The sequence below is a fragment of the Hyla sarda genome, unplaced genomic scaffold, assembly GCF_029499605.1.
Source record: "Hyla sarda isolate aHylSar1 unplaced genomic scaffold, aHylSar1.hap1 scaffold_369, whole genome shotgun sequence".
Classification (NCBI taxonomy): domain Eukaryota; kingdom Metazoa; phylum Chordata; class Amphibia; order Anura; family Hylidae; genus Hyla; species Hyla sarda.
This window is the reverse complement of record NW_026610388.1, coordinates 216,303-235,846: the sequence shown is the minus strand read 5'-3', so window position 1 is coordinate 235,846 and position 19,544 is coordinate 216,303. Positions and strand designations below refer to the sequence as shown.

General features: G+C 46.7%; 8 non-coding genes and 2 pseudogenes across 8 annotated transcripts; all 10 read right to left on the bottom strand.

The window, feature by feature from the left end:
* Positions 1-1,046: 1,046 nt before the first annotated feature.
* LOC130332094 (U2 spliceosomal RNA) lies at positions 1,047-1,237 on the bottom strand. The gene has a single exon (XR_008874846.1). It is a non-coding gene; the product is annotated as a U2 spliceosomal RNA (small nuclear RNA).
* Positions 1,238-3,328: 2,091 nt separating this feature from the next.
* LOC130332046 (U2 spliceosomal RNA) lies at positions 3,329-3,519 on the bottom strand. Its single transcript, XR_008874801.1, has one exon. It is a non-coding gene; the product is annotated as a U2 spliceosomal RNA (small nuclear RNA).
* A 2,087-nt stretch (positions 3,520-5,606) lies between these two features.
* On the bottom strand, positions 5,607-5,797 carry LOC130332093 (U2 spliceosomal RNA). The gene has a single exon (XR_008874845.1). It is a non-coding gene; the product is annotated as a U2 spliceosomal RNA (small nuclear RNA).
* Positions 5,798-7,889: 2,092 nt separating this feature from the next.
* LOC130332116 (U2 spliceosomal RNA) lies at positions 7,890-8,072 on the bottom strand. The gene has a single exon (XR_008874866.1). It is a non-coding gene; the product is annotated as a U2 spliceosomal RNA (small nuclear RNA).
* Positions 8,073-8,808: 736 nt separating this feature from the next.
* On the bottom strand, positions 8,809-8,918 carry LOC130332127 (U2 spliceosomal RNA; annotated as a pseudogene).
* A 2,094-nt stretch (positions 8,919-11,012) lies between these two features.
* Positions 11,013-11,203, bottom strand: LOC130332150 (U2 spliceosomal RNA). Its single transcript, XR_008874886.1, has one exon. It is a non-coding gene; the product is annotated as a U2 spliceosomal RNA (small nuclear RNA).
* Positions 11,204-13,285: 2,082 nt separating this feature from the next.
* On the bottom strand, positions 13,286-13,477 carry LOC130332120 (U2 spliceosomal RNA). The gene has a single exon (XR_008874869.1). It is a non-coding gene; the product is annotated as a U2 spliceosomal RNA (small nuclear RNA).
* A 693-nt stretch (positions 13,478-14,170) lies between these two features.
* Positions 14,171-14,330, bottom strand: LOC130332123 (U2 spliceosomal RNA; annotated as a pseudogene).
* Positions 14,331-16,434: 2,104 nt separating this feature from the next.
* Positions 16,435-16,625, bottom strand: LOC130332095 (U2 spliceosomal RNA). Its single transcript, XR_008874847.1, has one exon. It is a non-coding gene; the product is annotated as a U2 spliceosomal RNA (small nuclear RNA).
* A 2,088-nt stretch (positions 16,626-18,713) lies between these two features.
* On the bottom strand, positions 18,714-18,904 carry LOC130332072 (U2 spliceosomal RNA). Its single transcript, XR_008874826.1, has one exon. It is a non-coding gene; the product is annotated as a U2 spliceosomal RNA (small nuclear RNA).
* Positions 18,905-19,544: the final 640 nt, after the last annotated feature.

Here is a 19,544-nt window from a genome sequence, read left to right as displayed (position 1 = left end):
TTTTTCTTCTTTTTTTTCGTCTAATGCATACCCCATCAGTGCAGCAATGCTTATTCAATACCGCCAGCAGATGGAGACACTGGGGGATAATTTTCTAAGGATTTATACTGATTTTTCCTGTCTGAATTTGTCGCACAGAAAGTTGCAGGCCAAATATGTGTGACATTTCTGCGACTTTAGCTTCTAGAGCATTTTTACAACATTATACATAGGTGCTGAATACATAAAAAGCGACTGTTCAGCGACAGACAAGTCGCATCAGCTGAAAGTAGGCCAGAATGTCAGTCCATGTTGGAGCAGGTTTAGATACAGTCTAAAGTATAGATCTCAAAGTCTGTGCACAGAATTTAGCAAGGGCCTCGCACCTTCTGATGCATCAGGTAGGTGCACAATAGCATAGCCTAACCCTCTGTACTTTGGTCTATATTGATGCGGGACATAGACAGCCAGCTGATGACCAATCCATTAGTGCAATGGATGGCTGGAAGCATTTGTCTTTGCCTTTGCAATACCACAGAAGCAATGCATGGTCAATGTACAGCAATGACACACCTGTGTGAACAGCCAGGAGACCCCCCCCCCCATGTTATGTTACATAGTTACATAGTTAGTACGGTCGAAAAAAGACATATGTCCATCAAGTTCAACCAGGGAATTAAGGGGTAGGGGTGTGGCGCGATATTGGGGAAGCGATGAGATTTTATATTTCTTCATAAGCATTAATCTTATTTTGTCAATTAGGAACATTCAGCACCCACCCGCTATCAAGGCAGCTGCCTATCATGTCATGCCCTACCTGCACAGGTGTGCTGGCTACTCAAATGATCCAATTAAGGAGGCCATTTAGTCAGCAGCAGCAGAAGTCCTGTGCCTGGACGCTCCAACAGCGGCCAGACACAAGCAGAAGCAGAAGCAGCAGAAGCAGCAGCAGCACCACCTTTTGTTTTTTGGCTGCAGCAGCAGCAAGGCCCACAGGGCTGGCTAGCTGGCTAGCCAGCAAGCAGGTAGCAATGAAAGTAGGAATCTTTCTTTTTAACCCTGTAAGGGGGTGGTGCACTGTACCCGAAGATACTGTCATATCGGGTCAATGCATAGGGCGACAGAAGCAAGCTTCGAAATCGGCCCCCGTTCTCAAAAATCCATTTAATATATGGTCCCCAGATAGGGGACGTATCAGATATTAAACTGATAAGAACAGATACTACACTTGATCTTAGCCAAAAGGCCGAGAAGCGATAACCGTGAAAGGGGCGGGCCCAACAAGGTGCCCTTCATGGGCACTATCACTGCTTGCTGTCAGGGAGGCTGCCAGACAATTTTCCATGCACACTCTGGGCTGGGGGGCAGTCAACCACCAGTACACACAGCAGAACCTAAACCCATACCATTATTGCTAAGCAGCAAGACAGGGGCCCATTGCACTCCCACGGGGCCTTTTTAAATGCAATCCATAACCCGGATTTGCCAGGAACCCTTCTTACTCCTCCTACTTGCATGTGACACTGGGCTTAGGATCTGCATAGGAAACACACACACAAGCACACACCTACCTTTGTTGCCTGCAGATGCCTCCTTGGCTGTCCCCAAACGGTATCAAACCAACACCCACGGGAAGCTGTAAGCATAGAGGACATGCCTGCACCCCATTGGACTTACCTGTGTGGGTTAAACCCGGGTTATTTGACAACCTATGGCGGTGATGGTTCTGCTCAGGCAGAGCAGTGCTGATGCTCCTCATAAAGCTGTCGCTGCTGTGAAGGTTCTAGGTGACATCACAAATCCCTATGGTTACATACACAACAAAGCTGGGTTGTTGTTGTTTACACTCTGCAAGGCCTGTGGAAGTGAGTGACATCATAGCACTGTAGTTCTGAGGGTTCTAGATGGATGCAACAATCTCCTGTTGCTTCTATGAAGGCCATAATAGACGACATCACCAAACAGCTCCATAGTCACATACACAGCAAAGGAGAGATGTTGTTTACACCTAGTGATGTCAGTGGTATTGAGTGACATCACAGCACAGTGCTAAGGCTCCTGGGCCTGGACACAGCAGCGGCTGCAATATCTCAACGGAGAATACGTTTATATATATGTGTGTGTGTGCGCGTATATATATATATATATATATATATATATATATATATATATATTTCTCCGCCGAAATCACTTTTAAACCCATTTCCACCTTTTTTTCCCTTCTCTTCCTCTTACTTTTTTTTCACGTTTTTTTACGTTTTTCTCCTTTTCGCCTCTTTTCTGGGCATATTATTCTTCTTTTTCTTCTTTTTTTTCGTCTAATGCATACCCCATCAGTGCAGCAATGCTTATTCAATACCGCCAGCAGATGGAGACACTGGGGGATAATTTTCTAAGGATTTATACTGATTTTTCCTGTCTGAATTTGTCGCACAGAAAGTTGCAGGCCAAATATGTGTGACATTTCTGCGACTTTAGCTTCTAGAGCATTTTTACAACATTATACATAGGTGCTGAATACATAAAAAGCGACTGTTCAGCGACAGACAAGTCGCATCGGCTGAAAGTAGGCCAGAATGTCAGTCCATGTTGGAGCAGGTTTAGATACAGTCTAAAGTATAGATCTCAAAGTCTGTGCACAGAATTTAGCAAGGGCCTCGCACCTTCTGATGCATCAGGTAGGTGCACAATAGCATAGCCTAACCCTCTGTACTTTGGTCTATATTGATGCGGGACATAGACAGCCAGCTGATGACCAATCCATTAGTGCAATGGATGGCTGGAAGCATTTGTCTTTGCCTTTGCAATACCACAGAAGCAATGCATGGTCAATGTACAGCAATGACACACCTGTGTGAACAGCCAGGAGACCCCCCCCCCCCCATGTTATGTTACATAGTTACATAGTTAGTACGGTCGAAAAAAGACATATGTCCATCAAGTTCAACCAGGGAATTAAGGGGTAGGGGTGTGGCGCGATATTGGGGAAGGGATGAGATTTTATATTTCTTCATAAGCATTAATCTTATTTTGTCAATTAGGAACATTCAGCACCCACCCGCTATCAAGGCAGCTGCCTATCATGTCATGCCCTACCTGCACAGGTGTGCTGGCTACTCAAATGATCCAATTAAGGAGGCCATTTAGTCAGCAGCAGCAGAAGTCCTGTGCCTGGACGCTCCAACAGCGGCCAGACACAAGCAGAAGCAGCAGAAGCAGCAGAAGCAGCAGCAGCACCACCTTTTGTTTTTTGGCTGCAGCAGCAGCAAGGCCCACAGGGCTGGCTAGCTGGCTAGCCAGCAAGCAGGTAGCAATGAAAGTAGGAATCTTTCTTTTTAACCCTGTAAGGGGGTGGTGCACTGTACCCGAAGATACTGTAATATCGGGTCAATGCATAGGGCGACGGAAGCAAGCTTCGAAATCGGCCCCCGTTCTCAAAAATCCATTTAATATATGGTCCCCAGATAGGGGACGTATCAGATATTAAACTGATAAGAACAGATACTACACTTGATCTTAGCCAAAAGGCCGAGAAGCGATAACCGTGAAAGGGGCGGGCCCAACAAGGTGCCCTTCATGGGCACTATCACTGCTTGCTGTCAGGGAGGCTGCCAGACAATTTTCCATGCACACTCTGGGCTGGGGGGCAGTCAACCACCAGTACACACAGCAGAACCTAAACCCATACCATTATTGCTAAGCAGCAAGACAGGGGCCCATTGCACTCCCACGGGGCCTTTTTAAATGCAATCCATAACCCGGATTTGCCAGGAACCCTTCTTACTCCTCCTACTTGCATGTGACACTGGGCTTAGGATCTGCATAGGAAACACACACACAAGCACACACCTACCTTTGTTGCCTGCAGATGCCTCCTTGGCTGTCCCCAAACGGTATCAAACCAACACCCACGGGAAGCTGTAAGCATAGAGGACATGCCTGCACCCCATTGGACTTACCTGTGTGGGTTAAACCCGGGTTATTTGACAACCTATGGCGGTGATGGTTCTGCTCAGGCAGAGCAGTGCTGATGCTCCTCATAAAGCTGTCGCTGCTGTGAAGGTTCTAGGTGACATCACAAATCCCTATGGTTACATACACAACAAAGCTGGGTTGTTGTTGTTTACACTCTGCAAGGCCTGTGGAAGTGAGTGACATCATAGCACTGTAGTTCTGAGGGTTCTAGATGGATGCAACAATCTCCTGTTGCTTCTATGAAGGCCATAATAGACGACATCACCAAACAGCTCCATAGTCACATACACAGCAAAGGAGAGATGTTGTTTACACCTAGTGATGTCAGTGGTATTGAGTGACATCACAGCACAGTGCTAAGGCTCCTGGGCCTGGACACAGCAGCGGCTGCAATATCTCAACGGAGAATACGTTTATATATATGTGTGTGTGTGCGCGTATATATATATATATATATATATATATATATATATATATATATATTCTCCGCCGAAATCACTTTTAAACCCATTTCCACCTTTTTTTCCCTTCTCTTCCTCTTACTTTTTTTTCACGTTTTTTTACGTTTTTCTCCTTTTCGCCTCTTTTCTGGGCGTATTATTCTTCTTTTTCTTCTTTTTTTTCGTCTAATGCATACCCCATCAGTGCAGCAATGCTTATTCAATACCGCCAGCAGATGGAGACACTGGGGGATAATTTTCTAAGGATTTATACTGATTTTTCCTGTCTGAATTTGTCGCACAGAAAGTTGCAGGCCAAATATGTGTGACATTTCTGCGACTTTAGCTTCTAGAGCATTTTTACAACATTATACATAGGTGCTGAATACATAAAAAGCGACTGTTCAGCGACAGACAAGTCGCATCAGCTGAAAGTAGGCCAGAATGTCAGTCCATGTTGGAGCAGGTTTAGATACAGTCTAAAGTATAGATCTCAAAGTCTGTGCACAGAATTTAGCAAGGGCCTCGCACCTTCTGATGCATCAGGTAGGTGCACAATAGCATAGCCTAACCCTCTGTACTTTGGTCTATATTGATGCGGGACATAGACAGCCAGCTGATGACCAATCCATTAGTGCAATGGATGGCTGGAAGCATTTGTCTTTGCCTTTGCAATACCACAGAAGCAATGCATGGTCAATGTACAGCAATGACACACCTGTGTGAACAGCCAGGAGACCCCCCCCCCCATGTTATGTTACATAGTTACATAGTTAGTACGGTCGAAAAAAGACATATGTCCATCAAGTTCAACCAGGGAATTAAGGGGTAGGGGTGTGGCGCGATATTGGGGAAGCGATGAGATTTTATATTTCTTCATAAGCATTAATCTTATTTTGTCAATTAGGAACATTCAGCACCCACCCGCTATCAAGGCAGCTGCCTATCATGTCATGCCCTACCTGCACAGGTGTGCTGGCTACTCAAATGATCCAATTAAGGAGGCCATTTAGTCAGCAGCAGCAGAAGTCCTGTGCCTGGACGCTCCAACAGCGGCCAGACACAAGCAGAAGCAGAAGCAGCAGAAGCAGCAGCAGCACCACCTTTTGTTTTTTGGCTGCAGCAGCAGCAAGGCCCACAGGGCTGGCTAGCTGGCTAGCCAGCAAGCAGGTAGCAATGAAAGTAGGAATCTTTCTTTTTAACCCTGTAAGGGGGTGGTGCACTGTACCCGAAGATACTGTCATATCGGGTCAATGCATAGGGCGACAGAAGCAAGCTTCGAAATCGGCCCCCGTTCTCAAAAATCCATTTAATATATGGTCCCCAGATAGGGGACGTATCAGATATTAAACTGATAAGAACAGATACTACACTTGATCTTAGCCAAAAGGCCGAGAAGCGATAACCGTGAAAGGGGCGGGCCCAACAAGGTGCCCTTCATGGGCACTATCACTGCTTGCTGTCAGGGAGGCTGCCAGACAATTTTCCATGCACACTCTGGGCTGGGGGGCAGTCAACCACCAGTACACACAGCAGAACCTAAACCCATACCATTATTGCTAAGCAGCAAGACAGGGGCCCATTGCACTCCCACGGGGCCTTTTTAAATGCAATCCATAACCCGGATTTGCCAGGAACCCTTCTTACTCCTCCTACTTGCATGTGACACTGGGCTTAGGATCTGCATAGGAAACACACACACAAGCACACACCTACCTTTGTTGCCTGCAGATGCCTCCTTGGCTGTCCCCAAACGGTATCAAACCAACACCCACGGGAAGCTGTAAGCATAGAGGACATGCCTGCACCCCATTGGACTTACCTGTGTGGGTTAAACCCGGGTTATTTGACAACCTATGGCGGTGATGGTTCTGCTCAGGCAGAGCAGTGCTGATGCTCCTCATAAAGCTGTCGCTGCTGTGAAGGTTCTAGGTGACATCACAAATCCCTATGGTTACATACACAACAAAGCTGGGTTGTTGTTGTTTACACTCTGCAAGGCCTGTGGAAGTGAGTGACATCATAGCACTGTAGTTCTGAGGGTTCTAGATGGATGCAACAATCTCCTGTTGCTTCTATGAAGGCCATAATAGACGACATCACCAAACAGCTCCATAGTCACATACACAGCAAAGGAGAGATGTTGTTTACACCTAGTGATGTCAGTGGTATTGAGTGACATCACAGCACAGTGCTAAGGCTCCTGGGCCTGGACACAGCAGCGGCTGCAATATCTCAACGGAGAATACGTTTATATATATGTGTGTGTGTGCGCGTATATATATATATATATATATATATATATATATATATATATATTTCTCCGCCGAAATCACTTTTAAACCCATTTCCACCTTTTTTTCCCTTCTCTTCCTCTTACTTTTTTTTCAAGTTTTTTTACGTTTTTCTCCTTTTCGCCTCTTTTCTGGGCGTATTATTCTTCTTTTTCTTCTTTTTTTTCGTCTAATGCATACCCCATCAGTGCAGCAATGCTTATTCAATACCGCCAGCAGATGGAGACACTGGGGGATAATTTTCTAAGGATTTATACTGATTTTTCCTGTCTGAATTTGTCGCACAGAAAGTTGCAGGCCAAATATGTGTGACATTTCTGCGACTTTAGCTTCTAGAGCATTTTTACAACATTATACATAGGTGCTGAATACATAAAAAGCGACTGTTCAGCGACAGACAAGTCGCATCGGCTGAAAGTAGGCCAGAATGTCAGTCCATGTTGGAGCAGGTTTAGATACAGTCTAAAGTATAGATCTCAAAGTCTGTGCACAGAATTTAGCAAGGGCCTCGCACCTTCTGATGCATCAGGTAGGTGCACAATAGCATAGCCTAACCCTCTGTACTTTGGTCTATATTGATGCGGGACATAGACAGCCAGCTGATGACCAATCCATTAGTGCAATGGATGGCTGGAAGCATTTGTCTTTGCCTTTGCAATACCACAGAAGCAATGCATGGTCAATGTACAGCAATGACACACCTGTGTGAACAGCCAGGAGACCCCCCCCCCCCCCCCCATGTTATGTTACATAGTTACATAGTTAGTACGGTCGAAAAAAGACATATGTCCATCAAGTTCAACCAGGGAATTAAGGGGTAGGGGTGTGGCGCGATATTGGGGAAGCGATGAGATTTTATATTTCTTCATAAGCATTAATCTTATTTTGTCAATTAGGAACATTCAGCACCCACCCGCTATCAAGGCAGCTGCCTATCATGTCATGCCCTACCTGCACAGGTGTGCTGGCTACTCAAATGATCCAATTAAGGAGGCCATTTAGTCAGCAGCAGCAGAAGTCCTGTGCCTGGACGCTCCAACAGCGGCCAGACACAAGCAGAAGCAGAAGCAGCAGAAGCAGCAGCAGCACCACCTTTTGTTTTTTGGCTGCAGCAGCAGCAAGGCCCACAGGGCTGGCTAGCTGGCTAGCCAGCAAGCAGGTAGCAATGAAAGTAGGAATCTTTCTTTTTAACCCTGTAAGGGGGTGGTGCACTGTACCCGAAGATACTGCCATATCGGGTCAATGCATAGGGCGACGGAAGCAAGCTTCGAAATCGGCCCCCGTTCTCAAAAATCCATTTAATATATGGTCCCCAGATAGGGGACGTATCAGATATTAAACTGATAAGAACAGATTTTTTTTTTATCTAAAGCCGAGGAACGTGCTTTCGATTCACCCAAAGTGCAAGAAAAAGTGCAAACGTGTTACACTAAAAAAAACGTGCACAAAGGATGCGGTCTATCGCAAGCCCTTCTCCGATAGGAGAGAGGCCCCCCAACAAACCTTACCCTTCGCCTCCGGACCAAAAGGTACCTGCGAGGTTCCAGGTTCGATGTCCCTTTTCGCCGAAGCTACTAGGAGACCACAAATGCTCCCGGCATCCCCCTTGGCGTTAGCCAAGGTATCTGCCCGCAGAGCCGATTACGGTAGGTACCCTGCGAAGCAGGAGTACCCGGGGTGTTTGCAGGGAGGTGCGGAACCTAATGGCCACACACACCTCCCCTAGACCGCCAGGAGGGACACCCAGAAGGGCTACCGCATCCTGACAAATCCTGTGAACACACAACACGCAAAAAGTGACACAGTGAGACAAAAAATAAATAAATAAGTGAATGTGTGCAGATATACTGCCCGGACATCCGGCCGGATCTATAAAAATTTCTCTGATCCTAGCCAGAAGGCCGGGAATCAAGAGGTGAGTGCCACAAGGTGAAGAGATTATGGTGCCCGTGCTTCAACTCAGTGAGCCTATTCTCCCAGTGAGTTTCGGCACCTCGGGGTCACCACTCCCCGAGGCACAAAAGTACCTCGGCTCTAGACCCTCTCAGCCTCATGGCGAGACCCGGAGGGAACAGGTCACATCCGGGCAGCCGTCGAGCTGATTCCTCAGAACCAGCCCCGGAAAGCCCTGGTACACCTGCATCCTCCATGCAGCACCCATCCCCACCAGCATGAAAACTGATAAGAACAGATACTACACTTGATCTTAGCCAAAAGGCCGAGAAGCGATAACCGTGAAAGGGGCGGGCCCAACAAGGTGCCCTTCATGGGCACTATCACTGCTTGCTGTCAGGGAGGCTGCCAGACAATTTTCCATGCACACTCTGGGCTGGGGGGCAGTCAACCACCAGTACACACAGCAGAACCTAAACCCATACCATTATTGCTAAGCAGCAAGACAGGGGCCCATTGCACTCCCACGGGGCCTTTTTAAATGCAATCCATAACCCGGATTTGCCAGGAACCCTTCTTACTCCTCCTACTTGCATGTGACACTGGGCTTAGGATCTGCATAGGAAACACACACACAAGCACACACCTACCTTTGTTGCCTGCAGATGCCTCCTTGGCTGTCCCCAAACGGTATCAAACCAACACCCACGGGAAGCTGTAAGCATAGAGGACATGCCTGCACCCCATTGGACTTACCTGTGTGGGTTAAACCCGGGTTATTTGACAACCTATGGCGGTGATGGTTCTGCTCAGGCAGAGCAGTGCTGATGCTCCTCATAAAGCTGTCGCTGCTGTGAAGGTTCTAGGTGACATCACAAATCCCTATGGTTACATACACAACAAAGCTGGGTTGTTGTTGTTTACACTCTGCAAGGCCTGTGGAAGTGAGTGACATCATAGCACTGTAGTTCTGAGGGTTCTAGATGGATGCAACAATCTCCTGTTGCTTCTATGAAGGCCATAATAGACGACATCACCAAACAGCTCCATAGTCACATACACAGCAAAGGAGAGATGTTGTTTACACCTAGTGATGTCAGTGGTATTGAGTGACATCACAGCACAGTGCTAAGGCTCCTGGGCCTGGACACAGCAGCGGCTGCAATATCTCAACGGAGAATACGTTTATATATATGTGTGTGTGTGCGCGTATATATATATATATATATATATATATATATATATATATATATATATATATATATATTTCTCCGCCGAAATCACTTTTAAACCCATTTCCACCTTTTTTTCCCTTCTCTTCCTCTTACTTTTCTTTCACATTTTTTTGTTTTTCTCCTTTTCGCCTCTTTTCTGGGCGTATTATTCTTCTTTTTCTTCTTTTTTTTCGTCTAATGCATACCCCATCAGTGCAGCAATGCTTATTCAATACCGCCAGCAGATGGAGACACTGGGGGATAATTTTCTAAGGATTTATACTGATTTTTCCTGTCTGAATTTGTCGCACAGAAAGTTGCAGGCCAAATATGTGTGACATTTCTGCGACTTTAGCTTCTAGAGCATTTTTACAACATTATACATAGGTGCTGAATACATAAAAAGCGACTGTTCAGCGACAGACAAGTCGCATCGGCTGAAAGTAGGCCAGAATGTCAGTCCATGTTGGAGCAGGTTTAGATACAGTCTAAAGTATAGATCTCAAAGTCTGTGCACAGAATTTAGCAAGGGCCTCGCACCTTCTGATGCATCAGGTAGGTGCACAATAGCATAGCCTAACCCTCTGTACTTTGGTCTATATTGATGCGGGACATAGACAGCCAGCTGATGACCAATCCATTAGTGCAATGGATGGCTGGAAGCATTTGTCTTTGCCTTTGCAATACCACAGAAGCAATGCATGGTCAATGTACAGCAATGACACACCTGTGTGAACAGCCAGGAGACCCCCCCCCCCCCCCCATGTTATGTTACATAGTTACATAGTTAGTACGGTCGAAAAAAGACATATGTCCATCAAGTTCAACCAGGGAATTAAGGGGTAGGGGTGTGGCGCGATATTGGGGAAGGGATGAGATTTTATATTTCTTCATAAGCATTAATCTTATTTTGTCAATTAGGAACATTCAGCACCCACCCGCTATCAAGGCAGCTGCCTATCATGTCATGCCCTACCTGCACAGGTGTGCTGGCTACTCAAATGATCCAATTAAGGAGGCCATTTAGTCAGCAGCAGCAGAAGTCCTGTGCCTGGACGCTCCAACAGCGGCCAGACACAAGCAGAAGCAGCAGAAGCAGCAGCAGCACCACCTTTTGTTTTTTGGCTGCAGCAGCAGCAAGGCCCACAGGGCTGGCTAGCTGGCTAGCCAGCAAGCAGGTAGCAATGAAAGTAGGAATCTTTCTTTTTAACCCTGTAAGGGGGTGCACTGTACCCGAAGATACTGCCATATCGGGTCAATGCATAGGGCGACGGAAGCAAGCTTCGAAATCGGCCCCCGTTCTCAAAAATCCATTTAATATATGGTCCCCAGATAGGGGACGTATCAGATATTAAACTGATAAGAACAGATACTACACTTGATCTTAGCCAAAAGGCCGAGAAGCGATAACCGTGAAAGGGGCGGGCCCAACAAGGTGCCCTTCATGGGCACTATCACTGCTTGCTGTCAGGGAGGCTGCCAGACAATTTTCCATGCACACTCTGGGCTGGGGGGCAGTCAACCACCAGTACACACAGCAGAACCTAAACCCATACCATTATTGCTAAGCAGCAAGACAGGGGCCCATTGCACTCCCACGGGGCCTTTTTAAATGCAATCCATAACCCGGATTTGCCAGGAACCCTTCTTACTCCTCCTACTTGCATGTGACACTGGGCTTAGGATCTGCATAGGAAACACACACACAAGCACACACCTACCTTTGTTGCCTGCAGATGCCTCCTTGGCTGTCCCCAAACGGTATCAAACCAACACCCACGGGAAGCTGTAAGCATAGAGGACATGCCTGCACCCCATTGGACTTACCTGTGTGGGTTAAACCCGGGTTATTTGACAACCTATGGCGGTGATGGTTCTGCTCAGGCAGAGCAGTGCTGATGCTCCTCATAAAGCTGTCGCTGCTGTGAAGGTTCTAGGTGACATCACAAATCCCTATGGTTACATACACAACAAAGCTGGGTTGTTGTTGTTTACACTCTGCAAGGCCTGTGGAAGTGAGTGACATCATAGCACTGTAGTTCTGAGGGTTCTAGATGGATGCAACAATCTCCTGTTGCTTCTATGAAGGCCATAATAGACGACATCACCAAACAGCTCCATAGTCACATACACAGCAAAGGAGAGATGTTGTTTACACCTAGTGATGTCAGTGGTATTGAGTGACATCACAGCACAGTGCTAAGGCTCCTGGGCCTGGACACAGCAGCGGCTGCAATATCTCAACGGAGAATACGTTTATATATATGTGTGTGTGTGCGCGTATATATATATATATATATATATATATATATATATATATATATATTTCTCCGCCGAAATCACTTTTAAACCCATTTCCACCTTTTTTTCCCTTCTCTTCCTCTTACTTTTTTTTCACGTTTTTTTACGTTTTTCTCCTTTTCGCCTCTTTTCTGGGCGTATTATTCTTCTTTTTCTTCTTTTTTTTCGTCTAATGCATACCCCATCAGTGCAGCAATGCTTATTCAATACCGCCAGCAGATGGAGACACTGGGGGATAATTTTCTAAGGATTTATACTGATTTTTCCTGTCTGAATTTGTCGCACAGAAAGTTGCAGGCCAAATATGTGTGACATTTCTGCGACTTTAGCTTCTAGAGCATTTTTACAACATTATACATAGGTGCTGAATACATAAAAAGCGACTGTTCAGCGACAGACAAGTCGCATCGGCTGAAAGTAGGCCAGAATGTCAGTCCATGTTGGAGCAGGTTTAGATACAGTCTAAAGTATAGATCTCAAAGTCTGTGCACAGAATTTAGCAAGGGCCTCGCACCTTCTGATGCATCAGGTAGGTGCACAATAGCATAGCCTAACCCTCTGTACTTTGGTCTATATTGATGCGGGACATAGACAGCCAGCTGATGACCAATCCATTAGTGCAATGGATGGCTGGAAGCATTTGTCTTTGCCTTTGCAATACCACAGAAGCAATGCATGGTCAATGTACAGCAATGACACACCTGTGTGAACAGCCAGGAGACCCCCCCCCCCCCCATGTTATGTTACATAGTTACATAGTTAGTACGGTCGAAAAAAGACATATGTCCATCAAGTTCAACCAGGGAATTAAGGGGTAGGGGTGTGGCGCGATATTGGGGAAGGGATGAGATTTTATATTTCTTCATAAGCATTAATCTTATTTTGTCAATTAGGAACATTCAGCACCCACCCGCTATCAAGGCAGCTGCCTATCATGTCATGCCCTACCTGCACAGGTGTGCTGGCTACTCAAATGATCCAATTAAGGAGGCCATTTAGTCAGCAGCAGCAGAAGTCCTGTGCCTGGACGCTCCAACAGCGGCCAGACACAAGCAGAAGCAGAAGCAGCAGCAGCACCACCTTTTGTTTTTTGGCTGCAGCAGCAGCAAGGCCCACAGGGCTGGCTAGCTGGCTAGCCAGCAAGCAGGTAGCAATGAAAGTAGGAATCTTTCTTTTTAACCCTGTAAGGGGGTGGTGCACTGTACCCGAAGATACTGCCATATCGGGTCAATGCATAGGGCGACGGAAGCAAGCTTCGAAAATCGGCCCCCGTTCTCAAAAATCCATTTAATATATGGTCCCCAGATAGGGGACGTATCAGATATTAAACTGATAAGAACAGATTTTTTTTTTTTTTTTTTTTTTTTTTTTTAAAGCCGAGGAACGTGCTTTCGATTCACCCAAAGTGCAAGAAAAAGTGCAAACGTGTTACACTAAAAAAACGTGCACAAAGGATGCGGTCTATCGCAAGCCCTTCTCCGATAGGAGAGAGGCCCCCCAACAAACCTTACCCTTCGCCTCCGGACCAAAAGGTACCTGCGAGGTTCCAGGTTCGATGTCCCTTTTCGCCGAAGCTACTAGGGGACCACAAATGCTCCCGGCATCCCCCTTGGCGTTGGCCAAGGTATCTGCCCGCAGAGCCGATTACGGTAGGTACCCTGCCAAAGCAGGAGTACCCGGGGTGTTTGCAGGGAGGTGCGGAACCTAATGGCCACACACACCTCCCCTAGACCGCCAGGAGGGACACCCAGAAGGGCTACCGCATCCTGACAAATCCTGTGAACACACAACACGCAAAAGGTGACACAGTGAGACAAAAAGGAAATAAATAAGTGAATGTGTGCAGATATACTGCCCGGACATCCGGCCGGATCTATAAAAATTTCTCTGATCCTAGCCAGAAGGCCGGGAATCAAGAGGTGAGTGCCACAAGGTGAAGAGATTATGGTGCCCGTGCTTCAACTCAGTGAGCCTATTCTCCCAGTGAGTTTCGGCACCTCGGGGTCACCACTCCCCGAGGCACAAAAGTACCTCGGCTCTAGACCCTCTCAGCCTCATGGCGAGACCCGGAGGGAACAGGTCACATCGGGGCAGCCGTCGAGCTGATTCCTCAGAACCAGCCCCGGAAAGCCCTGGTACACCTGCATCCTCCATGCAGCACCCATCCCCACCAGCATGAAAACTGATAAGAACAGATACTACACTTGATCTTAGCCAAAAGGCCGAGAAGCGATAACCGTGAAAGGGGCGGGCCCAACAAGGTGCCCTTCATGGGCACTATCACTGCTTGCTGTCAGGGAGGCTGCCAGACAATTTTCCATGCACACTCTGGGCTGGGGGGCAGTCAACCACCAGTACACACAGCAGAACCTAAACCCATACCATTATTGCTAAGCAGCAAGACAGGGGCCCATTGCACTCCCACGGGGCCTTTTTAAATGCAATCCATAACCCGGATTTGCCAGGAACCCTTCTTACTCCTCCTACTTGCATGTGACACTGGGCTTAGGATCTGCATAGGAAACACACACACAAGCACACACCTACCTTTGTTGCCTGCAGATGCCTCCTTGGCTGTCCCCAAACGGTATCAAACCAACACCCACGGGAAGCTGTAAGCATAGAGGACATGCCTGCACCCCATTGGACTTACCTGTGTGGGTTAAACCCGGGTTATTTGACAACCTATGGCGGTGATGGTTCTGCTCAGGCAGAGCAGTGCTGATGCTCCTCATAAAGCTGTCGCTGCTGTGAAGGTTCTAGGTGACATCACAAATCCCTATGGTTACATACACAACAAAGCTGGGTTGTTGTTGTTTACACTCTGCAAGGCCTGTGGAAGTGAGTGACATCATAGCACTGTAGTTCTGAGGGTTCTAGATGGATGCAACAATCTCCTGTTGCTTCTATGAAGGCCATAATAGACGACATCACCAAACAGCTCCATAGTCACATACACAGCAAAGGAGAGATGTTGTTTACACCTAGTGATGTCAGTGGTATTGAGTGACATCACAGCACAGTGCTAAGGCTCCTGGGCCTGGACACAGCAGCGGCTGCAATATCTCAACGGAGAATACGTTTATATATATGTGTGTGTGTGCGCGTATATATATATATATATATATATATATATATATATATATATATATATATATATATATTTCTCCGCCGAAATCACTTTTAAACCCATTTCCACCTTTTTTTCCCTTCTCTTCCTCTTACTTTTTTTTCCCGTTTTTTTACGTTTTTCTCCTTTTCGCCTCTTTTCTGGGCGTATTATTCTTCTTTTTCTTCTTTTTTTTCGTCTAATGCATACCCCATCAGTGCAGCAATGCTTATTCAATACCGCCAGCAGATGGAGACACTGGGGGATAATTTTCTAAGGATTTATACTGATTTTTCCTGTCTGAATTTGTCGCACAGAAAGTTGCAGGCCAAATATGTGTGACATTTCTGCGACTTTAGCTTCTAGAGCATTTTTACAACATTATACATAGGTGCTGAATACATAAAAAGCGACTGTTCAGCGACAGACAAGTCGCATCGGCTGAAAGTAGGCCAGAATGTCAGTCCATGTTGGAGCAGGTTTAGATACAGTCTAAAGTATAGATCTCAAAGTCTGTGCACAGAATTTAGCAAGGGCCTCGCACCTTCTGATGCATCAGGTAGGTGCACAATAGCATAGCCTAACCCTCTGTACTTTGGTCTATATTGATGCGGGACATAGACAGCCAGCTGATGACCAATCCATTAGTGCAATGGATGGCTGGAAGCATTTGTCTTTGCCTTTGCAATACCACAGAAGCAATGCATGGTCAATGTACAGCAATGACACACCTGTGTGAACAGCCAGGAGACCCCCCCCCCCCCCCATGTTATGTTACATAGTTACATAGTTAGTACGGTCGAAAAAAGACATATGTCCATCAAGTTCAACCAGGGAATTAAGGGGTAGGGGTGTGGCGCGATATTGGGGAAGGGATGAGATTTTATATTTCTTCATAAGCATTAATCTTATTTTGTCAATTAGGAACATTCAGCACCCACCCGCTATCAAGGCAGCTGCCTATCATGTCATGCCCTACCTGCACAGGTGTGCTGGCTACTCAAATGATCCAATTAAGGAGGCCATTTAGTCAGCAGCAGCAGAAGTCCTGTGCCTGGACGCTCCAACAGCGGCCAGACACAAGCAGAAGCAGAAGCAGCAGAAGCAGCAGCAGCACCACCTTTTGTTTTTTGGCTGCAGCAGCAGCAAGGCCCACAGGGCTGGCTAGCTGGCTAGCCAGCAAGCAGGTAGCAATGAAAGTAGGAATCTTTCTTTTTAACCCTGTAAGGGGGTGGTGCACTGTACCCGAAGATACTGCCATATCGGGTCAATGCATAGGGCGACGGAAGCAAGCTTCGAAATCGGCCCCCGTTCTCAAAAATGCATTTAATATATGGTCCCCAGATAGGGGACGTATCAGATATTAAACTGATAAGAACAGATACTACACTTGATCTTAGCCAAAAGGCCGAGAAGCGATAACCGTGAAAGGGGCGGGCCCAACAAGGTGCCCTTCATGGGCACTATCACTGCTTGCTGTCAGGGAGGCTGCCAGACAATTTTCCATGCACACTCTGGGCTGGGGGGCAGTCAACCACCAGTACACACAGCAGAACCTAAACCCATACCATTATTGCTAAGCAGCAAGACAGGGGCCCATTGCACTCCCACGGGGCCTTTTTAAATGCAATCCATAACCCGGATTTGCCAGGAACCCTTCTTACTCCTCCTACTTGCATGTGACACTGGGCTTAGGATCTGCATAGGAAACACACACACAAGCACACACCTACCTTTGTTGCCTGCAGATGCCTCCTTGGCTGTCCCCAAACGGTATCAAACCAACACCCACGGGAAGCTGTAAGCATAGAGGACATGCCTGCACCCCATTGGACTTACCTGTGTGGGTTAAACCCGGGTTATTTGACAACCTATGGCGGTGATGGTTCTGCTCAGGCAGAGCAGTGCTGATGCTCCTCATAAAGCTGTCGCTGCTGTGAAGGTTCTAGGTGACATCACAAATCCCTATGGTTACATACACAACAAAGCTGGGTTGTTGTTGTTTACACTCTGCAAGGCCTGTGGAAGTGAGTGACATCATAGCACTGTAGTTCTGAGGGTTCTAGATGGATGCAACAATCTCCTGTTGCTTCTATGAAGGCCATAATAGACGACATCACCAAACAGCTCCATAGTCACATACACAGCAAAGGAGAGATGTTGTTTACACCTAGTGATGTCAGTGGTATTGAGTGACATCACAGCACAGTGCTAAGGCTCCTGGGCCTGGACACAGCAGCGGCTGCAATATCTCAACGGAGAATACGTTTATATATATGTGTGTGTGTGCGCGTATATATATATATATATATATATATATATATATATATATATATTTCTCCGCCGAAATCACTTTTAAACCCATTTCCACCTTTTTTTCCCTTCTCTTCCTCTTACTTTTTTTTCACGTTTTTTTACGTTTTTCTCCTTTTCGCCTCTTTTCTGGGCGTATTATTCTTCTTTTTCTTCTTTTTTTTCGTCTAATGCATACCCCATCAGTGCAGCAATGCTTATTCAATACCGCCAGCAGATGAAGACACTGGGGGATAATTTTCTAAGGATGTATACTGATTTTTCCTGTCTGAATTTGTCGCACAGAAAGTTGCAGGCCAAATATGTGTGACATTTCTGCGACTTTAGCTTCTAGAGCATTTTTACAACATTATACATAGGTGCTGAATACATAAAAAGCGACTGTTCAGCGACAGACAAGTCGCATCGGCTGAAAGTAGGCCAGAATGTCAGTCCATGTTGGAGCAGGTTTAGATACAGTCTAAAGTATAGATCTCAAAGTCTGTGCACAGAATTTAGCAAGGGCCTCGCACCTTCTGATGCATCAGGTAGGTGCACAATAGCATAGCCTAACCCTCTGTACTTTGGTCTATATTGATGCGGGACATAGACAGCCAGCTGATGACCAATCCATTAGTGCAATGGATGGCTGGAAGCATTTGTCTTTGCCTTTGCAATACCACAGAAGCAATGCATGGTCAATGTACAGCAATGACACACCTGTGTGAACAGCCAGGAGACCCCCCCCCCCCCCCCCCCATGTTATGTTACATAGTTACATAGTTAGTACGGTCGAAAAAAGACATATGTCCATCAAGTTCAAACAGGGAATTAAGGGGTAGGGGTGTGGCGCGATATTGGGGAAGGGATGAGATTTTATATTTCTTCATAAGCATTAATCTTATTTTGTCAATTAGGAACATTCAGCACCCACCCGCTATCAAGGCAGCTGCCTATCATGTCATGCCCTACCTGCACAGGTGTGCTGGCTACTCAAATGATCCAATTAAGGAGGCCATTTAGTCAGCAGCAGCAGAAGTCCTGTGCCTGGACGCTCCAACAGCGGCCAGACACAAGCAGAAGCAGAAGCAGCAGAAGCAGCACCACCTTTTGTTTTTTGGCTGCAGCAGCAGCAAGGCCCACAGGGCTGGCTAGCTGGCTAGCCAGCAAGCAGGTAGCAATGAAAGTAGGAATCTTTCTTTTTAACCCTGTAAGGGGGTGGTGCACTGTACCCGAAGATACTGCCATATCGGGTCAATGCATAGGGCGACGGAAGCAAGCTTCGAAATCGGCCCCCGTTCTCAAAAATCCATTTAATATATGGTCCCCAGATAGGGGACGTATCAGATATTAAACTGATAAGAACAGATACTACACTTGATCTTAGCCAAAAGGCCGAGAAGCGATAACCGTGAAAGGGGCGGGCCCAACAAGGTGCCCTTCATGGGCACTATCACTGCTTGCTGTCAGGGAGGCTGCCAGACAATTTTCCATGCACACTCTGGGCTGGGGGGCAGTCAACCACCAGTACACACAGCAGAACCTAAACCCATACCATTATTGCTAAGCAGCAAGACAGGGGCCCATTGCACTCCCACGGGGCCTTTTTAAATGCAATCCATAACCCGGATTTGCCAGGAACCCTTCTTACTCCTCCTACTTGCATGTGACACTGGGCTTAGGATCTGCATAGGAAACACACACACAAGCACACACCTACCTTTGTTGCCTGCAGATGCCTCCTTGGCTGTCCCCAAACGGTATCAAACCAACACCCACGGGAAGCTGTAAGCATAGAGGACATGCCTGCACCCCATTGGACTTACCTGTGTGGGTTAAACCCGGGTTATTTGACAACCTATGGCGGTGATGGTTCTGCTCAGGCAGAGCAGTGCTGATGCTCCTCATAAAGCTGTCGCTGCTGTGAAGGTTCTAGGTGACATCACAAATCCCTATGGTTACATACACAACAAAGCTGGGTTGTTGTTGTTTACACTCTGCAAGGCCTGTGGAAGTGAGTGACATCATAGCACTGTAGTTCTGAGGG